At 41.9% G+C, this 19,758-nt stretch overlaps 1 protein-coding gene and 1 long non-coding RNA gene across 4 annotated transcripts in view; one reads left to right on the top strand and one right to left on the bottom strand.

Moving 5' to 3' along the window:
* ARHGEF37 (Rho guanine nucleotide exchange factor 37) overlaps positions 1-1,109 on the bottom strand; it is a 56,837-nt gene extending 55,728 nt beyond the window's left edge. For 2 of the 3 annotated variants that reach the window (XM_086412392.1, XM_086412391.1), the window contains exon 1: positions 979-1,109. The gene's annotated coding sequence lies outside the window, so the exon portion shown is untranslated. The other variant, XM_086412393.1, reaches the window with a different exon arrangement.
* Positions 1,064-7,966, top strand: LOC147369657 (uncharacterized). The gene is made up of 2 exons (XR_015167731.1): positions 1,064-1,303; positions 7,566-7,966. It is a non-coding gene; the product is annotated as an uncharacterized LOC147369657 (long non-coding RNA).
* Positions 7,967-19,758: the final 11,792 nt, after the last annotated feature.

Genomic DNA, 19,758 nt, shown 5'->3' with positions numbered 1-19,758 from the left:
TTACTGTCAGGCACTGGACTTAATATTCATCTGTAGTCTGACAACAATATGAAAGATGAAGCAATCTTTCCTCCAGTTTACAAAGAAACCAGGGCCTTGGAATAGGTAAAGACTGTGCGAGATCAGGCAGCTAGGGGCCTCAGGACGCTGTCTCAACTCAGAGCAGGAACACTCCTTCACCAGCTGCCTCCCTTTAAAGCAAATAAACTGCTCTGAAACAGTGCAGCCTGAGGGCCAGCGTTCAGTCATTCCTCACAGCAGGAATGCTTCATCCTGCTGTCAAATCTGAAACTATGTAAGGTTATGTGTGAAACCTGGGAAGGAGACTCAGGTTTTTAAGGAGTCAGTGATCCCAAGAAGGTCACGAGCCACTGCCTGGGCAAGTGGTCAACTTACCCATTCTCTTAAGTTCGTGGTGCTTGCTGTCCAGGGAGTACTGCAGTGGGAGCCAGAAGTTCTGGCTTCCAGTCCCAGCCTTAGCACTATTTCTCTGAGGGCTCTTGGCCCAGGCAGCTCACCTACGGACCACAGATTTCCGTTCTCTTTTCCCCTGGCCTTGATTGCCTATTTATAAATATACTTTCCTTGTCAAGGAAAGTTTTTTTTTTTAACCATCGTTTGTATTATTCCATTGTTTTAACATATATGGAGTCTCATTAAAAGTCCTCCCCAATTTTACACTGAAGCAGGGAGGGATAAACAGACATAAGGAACAATAATTCGTTTTTACCAAGCCAGCTTACTTCTCTGGGCCTCAGTTTTCCACCTGTAAACTGACCCAATTGGGTCAGACGTATCAGATTGCTCGCATTCCCACTAGGCTCAAGACACAAAGCTAACTACCCAGCAACCAGCAACCCGGACCGGCGTAGTCGCTCGCGCGCTCCCCCACCTCCCTTCCAGGATCTCAGCAGCAGCTGATTTCCCGAGAGCCTCCCTGGCCCTATCCTGCCATCCCAATCGCCCGAGTGGACTCACCGCGCTCGCAAGGTGCCAGCTCCCACGGGGAGCTCGGCTGCCCTGGGGACTGCGCAGCCAGGGTGGGAAAGACGCAGGACTCCCGGACCCGCGCAGCGCTGGAGCCTGCGCGCACTGTTCCCACAGAAGGCCCGGGCGGGCGCGGCTCTGCCCACTGCCTACGTGCGTGCGCCAGGAGGCGGCGGCCCTGGCTCCTGCCTTTGTTAATTGTCCATATGCAGGCAGGTTGTTTTCAGCTGGGTGCTCCCTAGAGCGGGCCCCAGCTGGGGCGACCCGGCGACAGCAGCAACAGCCGTGCGCTGGCCCGGAGCCAGAAGGAAGCCATGTAAGTGGGTGTCGGTGCAGCACCGGGTGACCCGCCCATCCGCCGTTTCTGTTAAGGCACCTACTCCTCCCGAAGGCTAGCCAGCCTCAAAACAGGGACAAGCAGTTAGGCCATCTGGTAGCAATAGTGACCCCAAGATCACTGAATATCTGTGCTCTCGCCAGAATCACCAAATTTTAGGGCTGGACCTTTATTTAATTCTCAGTGTTGACTGCCCAGGACTTCTGGGCTCCTATCCTAGCTCTCCTGGGAGCCCTTTGCGCAAACTTAGATAAATCTGCCAGTTTCCTGAGAAGGTAACTGGCAGGAAGACCAGGGGTCTCCAATCAGAGGAAATAGGCTGCAAGTGTCTTAAAATTCTGTGTTGCTATGAGGACACCTGGTTCCACCTAACCTTAACTTTTCTCAGTCCTTGAGCTAACCAATGCGTTTTTCTTATGGAAATGTTTTTCTTAAGCTACGTTAATGAAACTATGTATTTGCTTTGGAATTTGCCTTTCTTCAAAATTGTTCCACCGAAGACTAACTTTTGGCTGATAATAGCTCAACAAACCAGAATTCATATCAATTGTTTTAAGGCTGAGGGATGACGCGCCTTATGCCATCCTATCTCAAAACTGCATATTGTGAGAGGGGCCTGGTGAAGCTCCGTCAGCCTTGAGGTGTCTCTCTTATCTGATGAATAGCTTTCTAACAGACATAAAACAGCTTGCTAAAACTAGCAGGCGGGGGCACTCTCCGTCCCCCTTCTGATGTCTGTGTCAGAAGCGTTCTCTGTCCCTTTTTCACTTTAATAAAACTCTGCTATACAAAAGCTCTTGAGTGATCAAGCCTGGTCCCTGGTCCCCAAGCTAAATCTTCAGAGATCACGAATCCGACATGTTCACCGTAAGCTATCACTCCCTGCACCCGTTTCCTTTTCTGTGATTCATAGTAGTGAGCAGGACACTGAATGCACCAGGTATTCAGCAGTCAGCACCACAGACAAGGTCCCTGCCCTCTTGGGGTGAGCCGGATGATGAACACACACTTGAAAGTGATCATTACATGAAAAGTATGGAAAGTTTCATGTCAGGGCAACTAAGTCTTGTTTATGGAGTCATGAAAGGACCAGATTAACTTTTCTAAATCCTTCGATTCTAATATTCATTCTTATTCTCATGTAAATTTTATCATTATTATTAATTATAGCGCTAATGATATTGCTTACTCAGTGCCAGGTACTATACTAAACATTTTATTTGTATTTCCTCATCTATCAGATTCAAAACTTCTCTAAGAGAAAGGTATACTTTTATCATCCTCATTTAGAGAGAAAAATTGAAGCTAAAGAAAGTATAATAACTTGTCCACTATCACACAGGACCAGTACTCAAATTCAGACAGTCTGAGGCCTCAGATTGCTTAAGCACTACTCTACATCCACAAACATATGAAGATTAAAATGGTGGATTGAAGATTAAAATGAATGTGATGGATGAGAACAATAGAAGAGGAGGGGATGGTTTTAGTCTGTAGAGGAGAAAAGCAAAGTTGAGAGCTTTCTTAAAGAGTTTTCCATGGATCAGACTGCACCTGTATGACCTTCGACATCACCAGCCTGAGGAATGCTATTAGGGAGACAAATTGCAAATATGTGAGGGAGAACTTATCTACCAATCAGAGTGTTTAAAAAATGACATCAGTTGCATGGGGAGAGTGGGCATCCTGTCATTAAAAGTCAGAATTCAACCACAGAGGAATACTGGGGATGCTTCAAAGAAGAATACAAAAGTTAAAGACTAGTTTAGGTGATCTCTAAGTTTCCTTCCAATTCAGAAGGAAATCTGAAGAGAATTTGAGTCCTAGAGTGGTTAAGTGACTTTTTCAAAGTCACCCAGGGAGTGAAGACTTGATCCCCCAAACTAGTCTGACAGCTAGATCAGACTTCCAGTTTGTGAGTGAGAGTCTTGTGAGTGCTCAACACCTCACTTTATGTTCCTGTGTGTGTGAGACAGACCACTTATCCCAGGTGTCTGGGATCATCTGATTTACCTGTTTACTTTCCATTACTAATATATGCCCTTCTTCCTTGCTTGTGTTGAATTTTCTGATTTAAGAGAGAAATGTCAAACCTTCTGGACAGATTACTATAATATAGGGGTTCAAGAGGTAGTAGGGTTCCTACTTCCCTGGATTTAAGGAAAAGGAGAGAAGCTGGATGGTATTTTTATTTGATTTTTTAAAAATTCTATTTTAGGACTAAGAGTTATCTTGAGTTAAATTTCTAATGCATTGGCACTAATTCCCCATCTTTCATCCTAGTCACAAATATTCTGATGAGCAGAAATCTAGCTGTCAGCTTCAGAAGAGGTATTCTTTTCTCAGAGCTTTTGAGAGCTACTTTGTTTTGACTGGAAACTTCTAACAAAGGAATCCAATTGCCTTTTTGGATTGATTTCTAGAACATTTACAAAGAAATGGACATCACCTTATCCCCAGGGATACTAACTCAAAGATAAAGAGTTCCCTTCACTTCTACCCTCAACAGAGTGATAGGTTTTTTAATTTATTTATTTAAGAAAGTATATTAACCTGGTTCAAAATTTCAAAGTATGCTGTCAGGGCTACAGCTTATTGATCTTTGGATTCTTGTGCCTGGCATATTGCCTTGTACGTAGAAGGCATTGAATAAGTGATTGTTGACTGGGTGAGTGAACGCATGTGAATTAAGAAGTTTTAGGAGATAGAGGGAACTTCCCAGTGGACCAGTGGTAAAGAATCTACCCACTAATGCAGGGGACATGGTTCAATTCCTGGTCCGAGAAAATCCACATGCCATGAGGCAACTAAGCATATGAGCCACAACTACTGAGCCTACACTCTAAAGCCTGTCCTCCAAAAGAGAACCCACCACAAGCAGAGGCCTACTCACAGCAGTGAAGACTCAGTGTGGCCATGAATAAATTAATTAATTAAAATTTTAAAAAGAAGTCATGGGAGGTAGAGAATAGGTGGTTTATGGTGGGGCAGCAGATATTTTCCCTGAGGTGCATGGGCTTTTAAAAGGAACCAAGACAGAACTCCCAGAACAGTTGCATATTTGACCATGACTTTATCCAGAGATCTGTAGTAAAAGCAGCAGCATCGGACTCTTTGGGCTTGAGCATTACCTAAATGGAGAAGGCGGTGGCACCCCACTCCAATACTCTTGCCTAGAAAATCCCATGGACGGAGGAGCCTGGTAGGCTGCAGTCCATGGGGTTGCTGAGTCGCACACGACTGAGCGACTTCACTTTCACTTTTCACTCTCATGCATTGGAGAAGGAAATGGCAACCCACTCCAGTGTTCTTGCCTGGAGAATCCCAGGGATGGGGGAGCCTGGTGGGCTGCTGTCTAAGGGGTCAAACAGAGTCGGACATGACTGAAGTGACTTAGCAGCATTACCTAAAGACAATGTACTAGTCAGTCTTTTGGCTGTACACAGCGAAAACAAATTCACTTTAAGTGAAGCAGAAAAGGAATTTACTTTTGGGGTAAATTGGGGAGTATTGGGGAGGTCAAAGAATCAATGGAAAGATTGATTCTAGAAAACCAAGCTAAGAATACAGGAGGCACCAGAGGCTGGGTGGCCAGACCCACAAAAGAAACCAGGCCATGGGGAGGATGCTGATGCTGGACACTGGCAATGCCCTGGGGACTGGGTGCCATAGCTGACCCAGCTGCCCTCGCTGCATGATGCTGAACGTTGCCACTACCAGAGCAAATTTTACACACTGCCTGCTTCTCTTGGTTCCTATCTCCAGAATCACAATCTTGGAAGGATGGGCTACTCAGTCAGGCTTGGTTCCCAAGCAGACAACAATCAGGGAGAACTGAGACCAGAGCCTTTTGGCTTCCATGAGTGAGATGTGGGGGCCTGCCCCCCACTGTGGCATGTTCCCCAAACTTCTAGAGGCAATTTGGAGGCTGGACTGCCAGGAATGTGACAAATGTCCACTATACAGTCTTCTAACATTTTGTAGGCCAGAATGGAAAGAAGCAAAAAGTATAATCTCTACAAAATGCTTAATACAGCACCTGAACTGAACTCTCAAAACCAGAAGAGGTGGCTGTCTTTTAGAGTTTCAGTCTCCTATATATATTTTAATTCTATAAAATTTACTACTCTAATTTCTACAGTAATAATAAAAATAGATGCTACTTGGACTTCCCTGGTGGTCCAGTGGTTAAGAATCCACCTTGCAAAAAAAAAAAAGAATCCACCTTGCAATGCAGGGGACACAAGTTCAATCCCTGGTTTGGGAAGATCCCACATGCCACAGGGCAACTAAGCCCATGAGCCACAACTGCTGAGCTGCCTCGACCTGTGCTCTCCAACAAGAGAAGCCACTGTAATGAGAAGTCAGTGCACCGCAACTGAAGAGTAGCCCCCACTTGCCACAACTAGAGAAAGCCCACACGCAGCAATAAAGATTCAGTGCAGCCAAATAAAGTGAAAAAAAAAAAAAAAAAGGTGCTACTTATTGAATGCCTAGTACATGCTAGAAATTTTTCATGGATTATTTCTAATCCTGACATTCTATATGATAGATATTATTTGCATTTTACAGATCAGGAAACTGAAGCTCAGAGAGATAAAGTAACTGGTTCACAGGTGATGAGCGCATAGCCAAGTCTACTCCTACTCCATACTTTCTCTCATCTGGTTGTTTTCTCCAAAGATTCCCATCACCATTCTAAAAAAATTCTACTAAATCCAAATGTATGTTTCTTGAATCATTTCTTCTATCTTCTGAGATATTGTCAGAAAGACAAGTCAAGAAATGATTGGTTGCTGGGTCTTTAGCAGAATTAAACTTTTATCAAATAGCAGGTTAGTATATTAACCTCATTACTAATACATAAAATATTTTATAACAAGAGTGTCTGCTTTATTGAGCCCTTATTGTAGGCCAGATACTCTGCTCAAGACTCAAGTGTGCACACTGAGTCTTGTTCGACTCTTTGTGATGCTATGCCCGCCAGGCTCCTCCGTCCATAGAATTTTCCAGGCAAGAATACTGGAGTGGGTTGCTATGCCCTTTCCCAGGGGATCTTCCTGACCCAGGGATTGAACCCATGTCTCTTTCATCTCCTGCACTGGCAGGCAGGTTCTTTACCATTAGCACTGCTTGGGAACCCCAGATACTCTGCTAATCAGCCCTAAAAGAAAAGTATTACCAACTTTTTTTTTTTTTTTTTAACAAATGAGAAACCTGAGGTTTAGAGTGATTCAGAAACTTGCCAGAAGGCCTTGCTGCTAGAAGTAGCAGAATTGGGACTGCAACCTCAGCAGGATAGCTCCAAAGCCTGCACTTCTTCCAGTGTGTCATACCCTCCCTGGGCCAGTTTGCTAATTTGTACTGAGAAACACTACTCAGTACCTCTTCTGTTTCTCACTCTTCCTTGTTTCCAATGGCTTCCCTGTGGGTTCCTGGCTCTTTGCAGGTATAATAACCCTTCTAAGGACAGAGCTGTTCTCTCTTCCCTTCCAGTTTTTCTAGCTCCCTCTTCCAATAGGCAAGACCATAACTTCCCTACACAGACCCAGTCTTGAGTTCTGGAATAGTCCTGTTCTTAATCTATAGAAAAGAGTCCCTCTAAATCTACTTTGCTGGAGCTCTATAGTTGATTATGTGCCTGAGTTCTAGCAATTGATTTTAACCCATTACCATCATGATTTGTTAGCCCAGTTTGGAGGAACATACTTTGCTTCTACTGTATTCTGTATATTAATTAGTACTTTTTTGGTTTGAGTATCAGAAATCCAATTCATCCACAAAATACAATATCCATCAGAAGAAAAGACCATCTCTGGCTGTGTGTCTCTTCAAGAGCTCGAGCATTCCAAAAAGCTCTCCAGCAGACTTTGTCTACATCATAGACTAGGATAGAATGTCCATAACTAATCATAACCTAAACCAATCACTGACTGGCTTATATGAAGGAAGATTCAACATTGGGCCAGCTCCCTTCTGAAACATTAGTCATGTACCCTTGACAAAATTGGAGTCTTACCCGAAAAGAGGAAAATTAAGAAGGAATGTTCTTGGGTAGGCTGCCAACAGTATATGCTGCAGGAGGGAGAGAGCAATTCTACAGGGAGCCTGGGGAGCCAAAGATAAGGTGACCCTTCCTGCTGAGTCTTTAAGGAGAATTCTTACCAAGCAGATAAAAATATAAAGGTAGAAAGGACTGCATGCAGGGCATAACAATATGCAACTACCTTGTGTTTTTCAGAAACTGCAATCACTTCATTGTAACGGGACTGAATGACACATATTTGGATGTGCAGTTACAGCCAGAACTGGCAAGACAGGCAGGTACCAGATCATGCAAGGCATGTATGCCACGCTAAGGAATTTATATTTCACCTGTAGGCAATGGAGGAGTCACTGAGGAATGAGGATAGCATGATATTACTAGAATTTTAGGGGACTTCCTTGGTGGTCCAGTGGCTAAGACTCTGCACTCCCAGTTCAGGGGGCCTGGGTTTGATCCCTGATCAGGAAACTGGATTACACATGCCACAACTAAGAATTCATATGCTTCAACTAAAGATCCTGCATGTCGCAAATAAGACCCATCACGGCCAAATGAATAAAAATAAAAATAAAAAAATTTTAAAGAATTAAAAAAAAGATTGGTAGCCTTCACTAAAGAAAAACCATCCTAGAGAAGGAACAGGCTGGGAACAAAGGTTTGGGGGCAAGTAATACAACCAGTTTGGAACTAGCTGACCCCTGTGGCTTAACCTAGTAAGGATATCCAGTGGGAAGATGGATATAAGGTTCCAGAAAAGAGAAATTTGACTTAGCAATATAGATTTGGAGGTCACTGGCATGTCTACTGTATAGGAAACTGCAAGAATGAATGAGATCAAACTAGGAAAATAGGAAGGTCGTAAACAAAAAAAAAAAGACTAAGGACAAAGACCTGGTGAAAACAGCCAAGGGGCAGGCAGAGAAAAGGGAGCCAGCAAAAAGACAGAAGGAGCAGTCAGATAAAGCTGGGAGGAGAGCTGGACTTTTATTAAACGTCCTTACAAACTACTTCCTTCAATTGCTGTGTTTCACCTGGTGTGTTTCACACTGCCAAGTAAAACTACAGTTGAAATATCTGACCGGTATCATCTCAAACATTGTTTGAATTATTGGAGTATCAGATTTTTATTCATAGGTTTCTAATAGGAGGTCCCTTCAGTCGGGTCAAAGCAATGCTTTCCTAAAAATTGCATGAGAAAGATATCTAGGAAAAAAAAAAAAAGAGAGAAAGATATCTAGGGAGAAAAGGAAACTCCCTCTCCTGCAGTATGCACTCAGCCCTAGAGTACAGCCTCAAAGGCTTGCTGCCACGTATTTAAGAATCAGCAAGGGTAAGGGTATAACCACATTGCAAGAGTGTGAGTTGACAAAACCTATCTGACTCAGAAATCTCACTTCTATTAATTTATCCTAGAGAAATTCACACACAAGTGCACAAAGATATATGCATATAGTAGTGGTTTGTTACTTAAAAAAACTCAAAATGAAGAGCCAAAAACCACTCAAAAACTATCAATAGAAGAAAGTTAAATAAATTCCAGCATGTCCACACCATGCAATAAACACAACCAATTAAAAGAACAAGGTCCATGTGAAGAAGTCCATGCTATAGATAACTGAAAAAAGGCAGGTTTCAGTCATAGGAAGAATATGTATATATGTAAACCTATATTATATATACATATATTCCACTCAAGAATTCAACAACTATTATTGAGGTAGGCACTGAACTGGGACTACATTAGTGAACAATACAGAAAGAGTTCCTGTCTCATTGAGCAAGTGTTCTAGTAAAGCAAAGAGTGTGTTTGTTTGTCAGTAGCTTAGTTGTGTCTGCCTCTTTGCAACCCCATGGACTATAGTCCACCAGACTCCTCTGTCCATGGAATTCTACAGGCAAGAATACTGGAGTGGGTTGCCATTTCCTTCTCCAGGGGATCTCCCCAACCCAGGGATCAAATCTAGGTTACCTGCATTGCAGGCAGATTCTTTACCATCTGAGCTACCAGGGATATATATCACACGCATGCTAAGTCACTTCAGTCATGTCCAACTCTGTGACCCTATGGTTTGCAGCCTGCCAAGCTCCTCTGCCAAGCTCCTTGGAATTCTCCAGGCAAGAGTACTGGAGTAGGTTGCCATGCCCTCCTCCAGGGGATCTTCCCAACCCAGAGATCGAAACTGTGTCTCTTATGTCTCCACGTCTCTTGCATTGGCAGACAGGTTCTTTACCACTAGCAGCCACCATCTGGTGGCTCAGATGGTAAAGAATCTGCCTGCAATGCAGGAGACCCAGGTTCGATCTTTGGGTTGGGAAGATTCCCTGGAGGAGAAAATGAGGTTCCTCCTCAAGAAGAAAAGAATCCAGTATTCTTGCCTGGAGAATTATACAGACAGAGGAGCCTGGCGGGTCGCAAAGAGTCAGACATGACTGAGCAATTAACACTTTCACACTTTCTTCCATATATACATGTATATATATAATTTTAGAGACTAGTAAATGCTTGAAGGAAAATAAAGAGCTGAAAAGTAACTAGGTGTGGCAAGGGGGTATATGTAAGGGCCTATTTTAAATAATTTGGTTATGAAAAGTGTTTCTAAGAAGAGAACATTTTAGCAGTGACCTGAATAAAGTGAAGGAATGCATTATAGAAAAAGAACCAACAGGATGGGGTGGAAGGGTGGGGGGACGACAAAGAGAGAGATTTATTTTAATGAATTAGCTCATGTGATTGTGAATACTTGATAAATTCAAAATCTGCAGGGTAGACCAGCAGATTGAGACCCAGGAAGGGTTGCAAAGAGTTCCAAAGCTGTCTTCTGTAACTCCTTCTTGCTTGGGAGATGTCAATCTTTTTTCTATGAAGACCTTCAAATGACTGGATGCGGCCCACTCATATTATGGAGGGTATTTTGCTTTACTCAAAGTCCACCTACTTAAATATTAATTTCATTCCCCCAAAATACCTTCACATAAACATCCAAAATAATGTTTGAGCAAATATCTGGGTACTATGGCCCAGCTGAGAGAACACATAAAATTTATTATCACAAGTTCATCCCTTGTCAACCTGGCACACACATGCATCTCCTTAAACCATGCTGCTGCTGCTGCTAAGTCGCTTCAGTCATGTCCAACTCTGAGTGACCCCATAGATGGCAGCCCACCAGGCTCCCCTGTCCCTGGGATTCTCCAGGCAAGAACACTGGAGTGGGTTGCCACTTCCTTCTCCAAAGCATGAAAGTGAAAAGGGAAAGTGAAGTCGCTCAGTCATATCTGATTCTTAGTGACCCCAAGGACTGCAGCTTACCAGGCTCCTCCATCCATGGGATTTTCCAGGCAAGAGTACTGGAGTGGGTTGCCATTGCCTTCTCCCCTTAAACCATACTCATCTCCAAATAAAGACAATATCAAGGTCATACTTCCACCTACCATGATACATGTTGTATACAACTGAAAATATGTTAACTCTTTCCTCAGAGAGGAAGCAAAGTCCTTGTGTGATGTTTACTTTTCTTGACAATCTGTAACTGCTTTCTGCCATGTGAAAATACAAGTATGCCAACTTGGAAGAAGGCCTTCACCAGAAGCTGACTTTGCTGGAACCCAGATCTCAGACTTTCAGCCTCCAGATCCATGAGAGCCTCCAGATCTATGGTATTTTGTTATAGCATCTCAAACTAAGACAAGGAGAAGAAAGTTTTTCAACCAGTGATGCAAGAATAACTGGTTATCCATACGAAAAAGATATATCTTTGTTTTTTTTTTCTCTCTTATCCCCTTAACAGGTAATATAAGATGCACTAACTTTATATCATATGTGTTAGTCATTCAGTCATGTCCAGAGCATTCAAATATTAACAATGTTTGATCTTGTTCAGAAAGTACAATGTGTGTGTGTGTTCAGTCATGTCTGATTCTTTGCGACTCCACAGACTGTTGCCCACAGGCTCCTCTGTCCATGGGATTTCCCAGGCAGGAATACTGCAGTGGGTTGCCATTTCCTCCTCCAGGGGATCCTTCCCACCCAGGGATCAAACCCACTGAGTCATAGAGGAAGCCCCTGGTATTGTGCAGAAAGCACAATAGGTTTGCTCAAACTTCTAACACTTACTTGGCCCCTCAAATGTTATTCTAAGTTCCTCAACTCCAGCCCTTTCCTGGGCATTTAACAGTTGAATGCTCAGCTCCAACTAGCTGATTCTGGGCCATAGAAGCCAGCATATCCACAAGATGGCAGCATTGTATAATTATTGAAAACCATAATCTGGTGTGGATACTTGAACATACCTTTCTGAGGCATATTATGTGATCTGTTAAGTGGATATCTGCTTTTATATCTTTACTTAATCTTGAAATAAATGAGCAGTTTCCTTCCCAGGATGTTTTACAGTTCTGAGATGCATGGGCTAGAGAAATAAAAAAAGCAGATTCTTTAGAGTGAGAATAAAAATCTGAGTTCAAGTATAAAATGCACTCTTAAGTCATTAACTAAAATCTCTGGGGCTCAGTCACACCACCTAAAAATTTAAAATACTGAAATTATTTTCCCCAGAAAAACATTTTTTTTTTTTTGGCAGAAGATAAGATGGATAAGAACAAGACTGTATATAATGCTGTATAAACATTGAAAGTAATTATTACCTTGGCATGGGAAAGTCAATCAGAGTAGGTGCCATCTAGTAACTCAGTATCTTCAGGTTGATTAGAGGAATGATTCTGAGACCTTTAGAATAGCCTAGAATATTTTATTTCTGTTTTCTATGACACATCTTAAATGCCTGTGTTGGCGACCTTGTCAGAAGGAATCAACTACATAAAGAATTAAGATGGAGTAGTGTCATAGTTGTTACACTTGTCTTATTTTTGGTTTGGGCGATAACTGTTAAGTTCCTGTTTCAGCTGACAGCCTGTCTTCCTCCACCAGAAAGGTTAGAAACACCTCTGACTTGAATTGCCTAATAACAACAGCAGGATACATTTGTATAAGGTTTATGGCTTAAACACAGTGGTTTTACATATCCCATTTCAACTAAGCAGAAGGTATGGTAACCAGTGACATAGTGTGGGCCAAGAAAATATAAGCTAAGAAGGTCAAGAATTTGAAATTCTAAGCAACAAAAGAAAATATTAAAAATACAAGTTTCATATAGGTTAGAAGGGTCTATCATTTGCCTAGCCTAGAAGAACACGGATAAGAAGCAGTCTTAGGAGTTCAGATCAGGTTCAGGGTCTGAGAGAAAGTAAAGAGGGTCTGGAAAGTCTGACTGGGGACTAACATTTAAATACGTCAGTTGGCTTTAGAATATGAAAGAGGGAGAGGCAGAAGTAATTAACACTAGTGAGGTAAACGTATGCATCGCTGTCAAGGAGGGATGCTGCTGCTGTTAAGTCGCTTCAGTCGTGTCTGACTCTGTGCAACCCCATAGACGGCAGCCCACCAGGCTCCCCTGTCCCTGGGATTCTTCAGGCAAGAACACTGGAGTGGGTTGCCATTTCCTTCTCCAATGCATGAAAGTGAAAAGTGAAACTGAAGTCGCTCAGCTGTGTCCAACTCTTAGCGACTCCATGAACTGCAGCCTACCAGACTCCTCCATCCATGGGATTTTCCAAGCAAGAGTACTGGAGTGGGGTGCCATTGCCTTCTCTGTCAAGGAGGAATGACTGGAGGTAAATAATTGAGGTCAGGTAGCCAGGGTCAATGAACCAGTTGTACAGCCAAAGACTATAGGATTTGAGCTGTCAACTGGTTCACTGATCCTCGTAACATCAGACATGGAGGAGATGGGTGTCAGCCCTCAAAAGTGTAGTTCAGACACAGATGGAAGTCAGGACCCGGATCCTGCTTGAGCTCAAGTGACAGAACTCTGACGCCGAGAGGTCAGTTGAGCTGAAGATGGGCTGGGTCAATCAGCTGGAGGGGGATGATTTAAGTCAACTGTACATCCACTGAGGTAGTGACTGCTAATATAGTCCCTATCCAGATCTACAGCAGGCACCAAGGGTCTGAACAGGACACGCTAAGTGTGAGAAAGAACAGGGATTACTATGGATCTTAAGTGAAAGTGAAGTCGCTTCAGTCATCTCCGACTCTTAGCGACCCCATGGACTGCACCCTACCAAGCTCCTCCATCTGTGGGATTTTCCAGGCAAGAGTACTGGAGTGGGGTGCCATTGACAAAACTGGAACGGCTTCAATGCAGAAACCAAGGGGTTTCCAATGCCCATCGATAAAGATTTGCCCAAGCAAATTCTAGAGGACATGTACATAATTTCAAGAAGTGAGCTGCAAATGCAAGAGAGTTTGGGTCCCATTAATGTGCACCTTAAAAACAGAAGTTTCATAAACTTTCTTGAAAAACATCTGCTTCTCTTTTCCAGGATCTTAGGGAGTTCACAAAAGCTAGAGCTGTTGGGTAAGTCACCAGACCTCTCCAGAGCTTCAGCTTTCTCAGACACAAGATGAACACGTTACTGAAAGCTCAGTCTCTCTGTATGGTGCCGAATCTAATCTCGGAGACAGCTTTGGGTGATGCTTTAACAGGCAAAGGGAGACACACTGAGCGTCTGCCTCAAAAATCTATGTCTCAACCTGCGGAGGATATGATAAAGGTTTTATAACAATGGTTTAAGGGTGAGGTCTCTGACAAGATTAGGATGACAGTAGGGTTTGCACGCCCTTAATCTCATCTCACATGGTCCAGTCTCTAATCTTGATGAGATTCTCTAGTCCCTTTAATCTTGATTCAGATAGTTTCTTGGCTGCTCCTCCCTTAATTGGCAACTGGTTCGAATCTGCACTTTGGAACTCAGGGAAGGTCATGGAATCTTGCCTATACAAAACAGGGGACAAAAGGTCCTCTGTGCCTGGAAGCTCCACAGGGCCTTCCTCGGTTTCATATATAACAAGGGATGATTTACCTATCTCTAAAACTGGTCATGAAAAGTACAATTTAGCGTATGACAAATTACTTTATGAATTTTATGAGCCCTTTCTAGGGCTCTATAAATACAATTTGATTTCCTTTGCTTTGTGGATTAGGAGCCTACAATCCAGAGTTCTTTTTTTTCCCCCCAATCAGATCCTGGTCTCTGCTTACTGCAGAAAGTCGTCTTGCAGTGGTGTCAGGCTTGGCCAACATCAAATGAAGCAGCTGTTCGACTTTCTGTGATCAGTATCAGTGCTTCTTGGCATTAGCATGGAGAGATGAGAGTTAACAGGATGTGCTCTTAGGACCTGTTCTCAGGAATGGCAACTCAAGCATCTTCTGAACTGAGCCTCACAAAGAAAAGTAGATTACTATGGTGAGTAATAATGAGTCATTGGGAGCAGGGTTTCATGCCCTTGCTAATGAACAATGCAAGGGAAAAGAAAAGAGGCTGAGAAAAGGGACAGAGCAACGTCAGAAACCCCAAAACGCTGAAGAAATTCTTACAAATAAAAGGTAGCTACACAAATATCCCCAAATGCCATGCATGACAGTGCGTGTCCAGGAATTAATAGTTTGTTATTAAAATAGAAATTGTAAAATATAATTTGATAGGTAAATACTGCTAGGTCAGATAGACTGACCAGAACAAGGTAAATGGGGGTGAAGTGGGGAACTCAGGGGGAACCTAGGCATTTCAACTTACACAGTGCCCTTCAAGGTCTGGCCTTGGCAAGGTCTTTAACCTGTGCATTGAACATCAATGATTTGAATTTCCTGTCAGGACACATCTCTGGCATTCAATTATTACACTGCAGAAGGTTCATGGCAGACAAATGAGTTAAAGCCTCAGGCATTATTTCAAAGCAACTCTGAGAGGGAAGCGTTGGGTTGGTGGAAACAATCTTAAAGAGAATATGAAACAAATTTTCCTTGATTTTCACTGTTGAATTTCAACCTTGCCAAGAATAAGGCTGTGTTGAAGAGTTAAATCATTTTGTGCTTTCCCTGAAGAGAATCTAAGTGGGGATTTTTTTAGACTAAAAGGGACCTACAGAGGTCATTTAAGTAAGGCTCCTCTTCCACCTCCAGGGAGAATTATTTAATTCTGTTTCTTAAATATTTCAAATAAAAGATATTTCCCAAACTCTTCTAATTTGGGGATCTCTTCTGGTTTCTAACTATCTATCCATTGCCATGTGTTTCACTGTTAGAGAATTTTATTTTTCTGACAAATATTAAGGAGAACGGGTAAGGACCTGCCCATCAGGATGTTATATATTATCTGGATTTTAAGAAGCTACGACAGGAGATGAGTATATTAATTTCTTCCTTCTGCTTCAAAATACAGGAATCATCTTTAGTAAATAGTACAACGTTTCTTAAACCTATAAAGATCTTTAGTATCTGACTTCTCTTTTTAGAAACTACAACATGGAAGCCTCAGAAAACATTTAAGGTAGAGTCGTAACTAAGATTCAGTTCTTCTGAATACTTAGGTCAGATCAAGATACGTTTCCTTAAACTATTTAACCCAGCCCTTCAAAAGCCAAATAAAAGGATATTCAATCTGGCTTCTCCTGTCCCACCCCAAATTACTTTTTAAGAATAAAATAAGGGTCCACTACTCTAGTACTGTTTCCAGGATCTCTTGTTAAAGTTAGGAAAACTTCAGGTTCCTGGCTACTCTGAAATGTAGACGGCAACATTTTACTCATAATAGGTGGCAAAGGAGGCCTTCTCTTCCAAGGAAGCACAGTGAAATGCCTGACTTAGGCATTTAAAATACTTCTGTACTAAAGTCTGGGTTAATCTCACTTTTGGAACACTGACAGATTAAGTTCTTCCCCATCGCTAAGACCTTGCATATTTATTTTTGTGAGAATAATTTTACATCTGTGGGAATACCTAAACTCATGCAAAATGAGAGATTTGAATATATATGAGATTATTCTGTTTTTCATACTTGGATTCTCAAGGCAAGAATATTGAAGTGGGTCGCCATGCCCTCCTCTAGGGGATCTTCCCAACCCAGGGATGGAACCCACGTCTCTCACATTACAGGTGGATTCTTCACTGTCTGAGCCACCATGGAAGCCCAACTCAAGCATTTAAAATACCTCTGTACTAAAGTCTGGGTTAATCTCACTTTTGGAACAGTGACAATTTGAATTCTTTCCCATCTCTAAGACCTGCATATTCATTTTTGTGAGAATACACTTTTATATCTGTGGGAATACTTGAACTCATGCAAAATATTAGAGATTTGAATATATATGAGATTATCCTGTTTTTCACACTTAGTTAACTATATTCTTGATTTTGAGGATGCTTTGATTGCCATTATTTCTAAATTCAGTTCCATTACTTCATGGCAAATAGATGGGGAAAAGTGGAAACAAGGACAGATTTTATTTTCTTGGGCTCCAAAATCACCGCAGACAGTGATTGCAGCCACAAAATTAATAGACACTTGCTCCTTGGAAGAAAAGTTATGACAAACCTAGATTAGATTAGCGTATTAGAAAGCAGAGACATCACTTTGCTGACAAAGTCTTTTATAGTCAAAGCTATGGTGTTTCCAGTAGTCATGTATGGGGCTTCCCTGGTGGCTCAGATGGTAAAAAATCTGCCTGCATTTCAGGGGACCCAGGTTTGATCCCTGGGTCAGAAAGATCCCCTGGAGAAGGGAGTAGCAACCCACTCCAGGATTCTTGCCTGGGAAATCCCATGGACAGAAGAACCTGGCAGTCTACAGTCCACAGGGTCATAAAGAGTCGGACACAACTGAGTGACTAACACACTCATAGCTGGTTTTTCCAGTAGTCAGTACAGATGTGTGTTGGACCATAAATGAAGGCTGAGCACCAAAGAATTGATGGTTTTCAAACTGTGGTGCTGGAGAAGACTCTTGAGAGTCCTTTGGACAGCAAGGAGATCAAACCAGTCACTCCCAAGGGAAATCAACCCTGAATATTCACTGGAGGAACTGATGCTGAAGCTCCAACACTTTGGCTACCTGATGCAAAGAGGCGACTCACGGGAAAAGACCCTGATGCTGGGAAAGATTGAGGGCAGGAGAAGGGGGCGACAGAGGATGAGACAGTTGAATAGCATCACCAACTCAATGGACATGAGTTTGGGCAAGCTCCAGGAGAGAGTGAAGGACAGGGAAACCTGGCGTGCTACAGTCCATGGGGTTGTAAAGAGCCGGACACAACTTAGCCACTCTTACAGGAAACTAATTTGCCCCCTTCCTTCAAATAAATCTACATAGCTGAAGAAAGCAATTGCTTCACCAATTGGGAACAAATGTGTCCTGCTGGCTGTGTCCATAAAAGGGACATTTTCAGTCTTATGAGTACAGACTTGTAAACCACAGATTTACAAAATTCTTGAGATTTTGAAATGAATGGGAAAGGGAGTAGGGGAGTTGTGAAAAAAGAAAAATCTAATTAATAACAATGACTAGTCAGAAAAGATAATCTTACAACCTCTTTCAAGGACAGAATGAAATGATAAGGATTTAAACTTTTAAGATAAATCTAAATAATGAAAAGATAGAATAGCCCACAAATTCTTATTCAATACTTATTCATCACAAATGACCAAAACAGAATTAGGAGTTGTTTATGATATAAGGGATTTTAAGACTTTAGCATTTCTAAAAACAAATTCTAACCAATTAATTCTGGATGTGGGCAAAGATTTAGCTATAGGAATATTCACTGAAATTGTTTATACTAGCAAGATTTTGGAAATAACTAAAATACTCCATTAGGATTGGTAAATGCAGTTCTAGCAATATGATACATATTTAATATGCAGACACTAAAAATCATATTTCAGCAGACATATATATATACCTATGGCTGATTCTTGTTGATGCATGGCAGAAACCTACACAGTATTGTAAAGCAATTATCCTCCAATTAAAAATTTTACAGTTTTTACAAAATCATATTTTGGAAAACTAGTTACAGAGAAATATGTCTGCAGCAAATCATTAAGTGAAAATCCCATCTTCAAACTGAATGTGCACTATGAGTACTTGTTGCAAATTTTTTAGAAATAAAATATACATATGTACACATGTTGTTGTTGTGGTTGTTTAGTTGCTAAGTCGTGTCTGATTCTTTTCGACTCCACGGAGTACATCACGCCAGGCTTCCCTGTCCTTCACTACCTCCCGGAGTTTGCTCAAACTCATGTCTGTTGTGTTGATGACGCCATCCAACCATTTTATCCTCTATTGCCCCCTTCTCCTCCTGCCCTCAATCTTTCCCAGCATCAAGGTCCCTTTCAATGAGTCAGCTCTTCACATCAGGTGGCCAAAGTATTGGAGCTTCAGCTTCAGTATCAGTCCTTCTCAATGAATATTCAGGGCTGATTGCCTTCAGGATTGATAGGTTGATCTCCATGCAATCTAAGGGGCTCTTGAGTTTTCTCTAGCACCATAATTCAAAAGCATCGATTCTGCAGTGCTATACATGTGTGTTGATAAATGCACACACATTCAAGATACATATAAATAGACACAGAACACACATTGAAAAAAATACTGGCCATTTATATACAGCAAATTAACATTTCATCATTATCTCTATACGTTTTTATTTCTTTTTTTTCTGATTTATCTAAATTTTTCAAATGAATACTTGTTACTTTTATAAGGAAAAGAGAATTCAACATTTGATATGTGTAAAAGTTCACTGGGTAACATATATGGAAGATACCAATTTTAGAATCTTGAAGCCATATGGGTCAAAACCACAGATGTGTTCAAAGAATTAAATTAATCGAGATAAATTCAGGGAGGCCTGGCGTGCTGCGATTCATGGGGTCGCAAAGAGTCGGACACAACTGAGCGACTGAACTGAACTGAACTGAACGCCATAAAAAGAAATGTTTGCAGAAAGTCTCAAAAGTGTTTGAAGTTGCTATCATAGATGCAGCTATACACTTTCATAAAAGCTTGTGAATAATGCAGAAGGGGAGAATAGGAACTGAGACCAGAAAGGAAGACAGAAATTGCTGCCATTGTCAAAGACTAGAAAAAAGACTGAATAGATCCAATAAGACATTTCTAATGTTCCTAAGTGTGCAGTCACCTCATTAACTCCCTTATCTGATACTGATTATACACAAAGCTCTGTAACAGTTAAAACACCTGAAGCAGCATTTGACATATTCTAAGCCATTCCATTTTTCTACTTATTGGTACCAAACAACCCTAGAGATGGACAGGTTGCCCCCCCACCTTTTTTTTTTAAATATTTATCTGGCTGCACAGTAGTCTTAGTTGTGGCATGCAGGATCTTGAGTTGCGGCATGTGGGATCTAGTTCTCTGACCAGGGATTGAATTTGGGCCCCCTGCATAAGGAGTACAGAGTCTTAGCCACTGGACCACCAGGAAGTCCTTGCCCTTATGTTTTTCTTTCTTTCTTACTGCAGCAAT

Source organism: Bos grunniens, chromosome 7, assembly GCF_055505025.1.
Source record: "Bos grunniens cultivar Pamir isolate PY7600 chromosome 7, Bosgru_T2T1.0, whole genome shotgun sequence".
NCBI classification, from domain to species: domain Eukaryota; kingdom Metazoa; phylum Chordata; class Mammalia; order Artiodactyla; family Bovidae; genus Bos; species Bos grunniens.
The sequence above is the reverse complement of the archived record's forward strand: the minus strand, read 5'-3'. Positions and strand labels throughout refer to the sequence as shown.